We start from the raw sequence: 5,247 nt of genomic DNA, 5'->3' as shown, positions 1-5,247 counted from the left end.
GAAATATATGGAATTGCATTCAAAACAGAGGTCAGTAGCAAGGAGATCCTGTTTTTTCTTCTCTATCATGATGCTGAAGTTGAAGAGAGAGTATATACCTTCACTCAAGAGTTTCTTCATTTGGCCCAAATGTCAAAATTACCATTGTTGCCATATCTTCAGCCTGATATTTTTTGGCATTTGCAACAAGTATGCTTCAGCGACAAAATGCCTTTGCAATGATTGGAATGAAATTGCCATCCAGTCTTGCCCCTTCTGCAGACATCACAATAAACGTCTGTCTGCTTGGAAGGGTAGAGGGACAGCGCAGAAGAGGAAGGCCCCAAATGAGATGGACTGATACAGTAACTGGGGCAATGGGAGTTGGTGTGTCGGAGTCAACGGGACTGGCTCAGGACAGGGCAGGCTTCAGAGTTGTGCATAGGTCATTATGGGTTGCAGGTGACTCGATGGCACATAGAACAACAACAACAACGTATTACACATTCTTATTAACTATATTTCACTTCCGTAAGCATTGTTGGAGCTGGAAGACCACAATCCACTTTTGCATTCTAAACGCAACAAAGCAATCCAATAACATTGGCAGATGTAGAACACAAATACTTTTCCTGCTGTGTGGCATGAAATTAGGCTTGCACATTTGTTTCACTACACAGAGCAATTCTCCAGAGCCAAAAACATTTCACTAAACGCTAAATGAACAGGAGACAACTAGCTCCTGTGAGGCCTGAGAAACAGTGGCCTTCTACTTTCTTGTAGTCACCTCCTCCCAAATATTGTTGTGTTGTTGTTGGTAAGTGCCATCGAGTCTTACACAACTCATAGTGACCCTGTGAATGAACTCAACACTTCTGTGACTTTCATTCTTTCTCCAGGTTCATAGGGTTTCTGAAGGCAAGCTATTACGGAAGTGGATACCATTCCTCCTTCCAAGCTTGTTTTAACCGGGGAGCAACATCAAACACTGTCCATCATGCGTGACCATTAATGCATTTGACACATCAGTGTCACACTGTTCAGCTTCAGAGCAACCTTTAGTTACCGCTGTACAGCAAGTGGACATGCCAGGGCTATATGACCTAGAAGAATGTTTGAACAAAAACAATGAAAAACAGGCCTGAGGGCCACGGATGAGAAAATCAACCCCAAAATACAAACAAACCAAAACACAAAAACCCACTGCCATCACGTAGACTCCTTCTTATAGTGACCCTCCATTGGGTTTCTGAGGCTGTAAATCTTAATGGAAGAACACTGTGTTATCTTTCTCTAGTACAGCAGCTAGTGCATTCAAACTGCCAAACTTTCATTAGGAGGTCAACATCTAATCTACATCAGCCAGGGGTCCTTTCTCTCAAGTAGGACATTCCAACCGAAGTTGATTAAGTTCAGTAGTCAAGTCATGAGGCTAAGAAAGAAATTCAGCCACAACTCATTGCTGTGGAGTCAGCACTGACTCAATGCTGATCCTCCAGTGGCTTTTCAGAGGCTGTAAATCATACAGGAAGGGACTGCCCACTGGTGGCTTTGAATCAACAAAGAGGCACCACCTTCACTCTAGCTGCAGGCTAGGCCACGTTGCCACACACTTTTAAATTGATAACTGTGTTTAGAAACACATTTTACCGATATTTGCGGCAACGTGTTAAAGACAGAAAGAAGAGGTGAGGAGCTTATGTGATGTCGAGTCCATCAGAGCACAAGTACCGGCTCTGTGATCAGTGAACTAGAGACATAGGATTTTCTAAAACTGATCAACAGCCCTGAAATAGCAGCCTTTGAGCATAAGAAAGGCAAACGAAAATCTGAATTCTATGTTTTAAAGCCCCAAACACACAATTCATTGAGTGGTGAGTAAATCACAGGGCAGCACAGAGTATGGGACTACAGGGCTCACACTCAAGCTTGCAACACTGCAAGCCTGTATTAGGTATTATTGGCATCTGCTTTGTTTCATTTTGTTTTTTAAAAGATGAGAGGGTCCTGTTGCTGAAAAAATTTTATATGTAATCCACTCACATATCTTTCAGTCAGTTGGCCAGGTGGTTGTCCTCCAGATTTCTTCGCACAACTTGGTTAGCACATCAGGGAAACATCTTCTGTTTTGTTGAAATATGTCAATCGGTATGCTATCAATTCATGGGGGCTTTTTTTCTCCTCCCAATTCTTTCAGAGCAGCTTGAACTTCTTCCTGCATCACCACAGGCTCTTGTTCATATGATGTTTCATGAAATATTACTGTGTCCACAAATTCCTTTTGGTACAATGACTTTATATACTCTTTGCCTTTTCTTTTAATGCTTTCTGGATCATTCAATATCACTTGTTCCCATTCCAAGGAAGGGTGATCTGACAGTGTTGAAATTATCAAACGATATCACTGATATCACATGCAAGCAAGAGTCTGCTGAAAATTATCCAAAAACGACTGGAACAGCACACCAACAGAGAACAGAAGTGTAAGCTGGGTTTAGGGATATTATAGCTAATGTCGGATGGATCTTGTCTGAAAGCAGACACTACCAAAGGAATGCGTATCTGTGTTTCATTGATTGTACAAAGACATTTGACTGCGTAGATCACAACAAACTGGCTGACTCTGAACAGAGCAAGGAAACACTAATGGTTCAAAATTGGGAAGGGCGTATGCCAGGGATGTATCTCTATATCTTTTCAACCTATATGTGGAACAGATTACCCAGGAGGCTGGGTTCTATGAGGAGAAATGCAGCATCAGGATTGGAGACAGACTCATCAACAATCTGCATTATGCAGATGACACAACCCTGCTTGCTGAAAGTGAGAAGGACCTGAAGCATTTGGTGCAGAAGGTTAAGGACTGTAGCTTTCAATATGGATTGAAGATCAACATCAAGAAAACAAAGATTCTCAACAATGGGACAATTGGCAACATCATGATAGATGGTCAAGAGATTGACATTGTCAACACCTTTAGTTTGCTTGGCTCTATAATCAACACTCTTGGTACCATCAGCCAGGAAATTAGAAGACAAATTGCATTGGGGAAGTCTACTGCCAGAGAACTCTCCAAAGTACTGAAGAGCAATGATGTCAGTCTGGAGACTAAGGTGTCCCTGATACAGGTCATGGTCTTTTCTGGACAATGACTAGGAATGATAGGAGGAGAACTGATGCCCTTGAGCTGTGGTGCTGGAGAAGAGTATTGAATATACCATGGACTGCTAGGAGAACAAACAAGTTCATCCTGAAGGTCTTTGGAGGCAAGGATTCTGAAGCTTCGTCTGACCTACTTTGGACATGTTGCAAGGAAGTCCCTAGAGAGAGACGTCATACTTGCGAGGGTGAAGGGACAGTGCAGGAGAGGAAGAACCTTGATGAGGTGGATTGATTCAGGGACTTGGGTAATGGGGATTGTTGTGTCAGAGACAATAAGATTGGCATGGTATAGAGCAGGGTTTAAGGCTGTTGTACATGGGGTTGCTATGAGTCGCAGGCGACTGGAGGGTACATAACAACAATAACAATAATCTACTCACTTTATAGGTCATGAAAACTGAGGCAAAAAGAAGATCACACTGTGGTCACAAGTGGTTTACCCTCCTCTTTAGGCATTAGTTCCTTTGTCCGTGAAAGAAACGATACTAGTGTATACTTCATATGGTTATTATTTAGAATAATAGAAATAAAGTGTGCAAATGTACCACAGTATCTAAAATATGATATGACTGTTGATTGCTAATGTTATTATATTGATAGTGATGGAGATAGTGCCAATTAGTTTACCTTCTATGCAAGTATCCTGTTTCTTTCTTTACATTGAATCTACCAGTATTTGAAATTGTATATATACACACATACACATATTCATGGGGAGGGAACTCTGGTGGCTTAGTGGTAAGGAGTTGCACTGCCAACCTGAAGGCATGTAGTTCAAATCTATCAGCTGTTCAACAGGAAAAAGATGGGTTATATCGTCCTGTATGATTTACTAACCCTGAAAACACACTGCAAGACCAGCTATGGGTAGGTTCCTAGTCAAGGGTAGACACAACAAAACATTTTTCCCTTGCCAAACAACTCTTAGCTATTTGAGACCTTCCCTATGGCCTGGTGCTATAGACAAATTCTATAGAAAGTGATTTATTTCTGGTCAAATAAAGGAATGGTGAATTAGTAAACTTCTAACTAATAATACCCAGGTTATTTTCATGAAATGCTTTATACTCATGGGAAACAAAAATCTTACCACCAAACATACCAAAATACACCTTATTCATAGGTGAATTACTGTTATTACTGTATCTAGAATACTATATGTATGTTTTATGTGTTGGATATTTACATTTTAAGGAGGAAAACATTTTTGCTTATGAAATATCTATCATTTGTTCTTAAGATTAGTACATTGTAACACAATTTGTTCTTTTCTCATGAATTTGGAGTTTCTAAATGAAGATGTAAGTACAGGTAGTCCCCCAAGAACAAGCTCAGTTCCCAAATATGCCTTCAAGTAAAAATTGTATATAAGTCAATCAGGTATAGTTTTTATCTAATGCAAGTTAGCAAAATGTTTATTTAGTAAAATGCTTATTTTTAGTGTATCTTTCTGTCCATAAAAATGTATGAACAGATCACTGTTAGGTACACTAAATTATCTTTAACATAATAATTCAGTGTTGTTGTTGTTGTTGTTGTTGTGCACCATCTATTTGGAATTGACTGATAGACCTCTGGCGGGTCTTCAGAGGCACTTAATCACACAGGAGGAGATTGTCCATCCTTCTCCAGCAGAGCGTCTGGTGGCATTGACCAAGTGCAGCTTTTTGCCACTAGGCCACCAAAGCGCCCACATTAATATAATAACAGTAATGATGGTGATGATAATAATAATAATGGGTGACTGGAATGCAAAAGTTGGGAACAGAGAAGAAGATTCAGTAGTTGTAAAACATGGACTCGGTGACAGAAATGGAGCTGGAGAGAGAATGATTGAATTTTGCACAACCAATGACTTATTCATAGCAAATACATTTTTTAACAGACATAAACGCAGGTTATATACTTGGATTTCACCTGATGGTATGCACAGGAATCAGATCGATTACATCAGTGGAAAGAACCGCTGGAGCAGCTCAATATCAGCTGTGAAAACTAGGCCAGGTGCTGATTGTGGAACAGACCACCAACTACTCATATGCAAGTTCAAGCTGAAGCTGAGGAAAATTAAACCAAATCCAAGGCAACCAAAATATGACCTTAAGT

The sequence above is a fragment of the Elephantulus edwardii genome, unplaced genomic scaffold (assembly GCF_000299155.1).
Source record: "Elephantulus edwardii isolate Elephantulus edwardi_28Jun2011 unplaced genomic scaffold, EleEdw1.0 scaffold00083, whole genome shotgun sequence".
NCBI classification, from domain to species: Eukaryota; Metazoa; Chordata; class Mammalia; order Macroscelidea; family Macroscelididae; genus Elephantulus; species Elephantulus edwardii.
Note: the sequence above shows the minus strand (reverse complement) of the source record.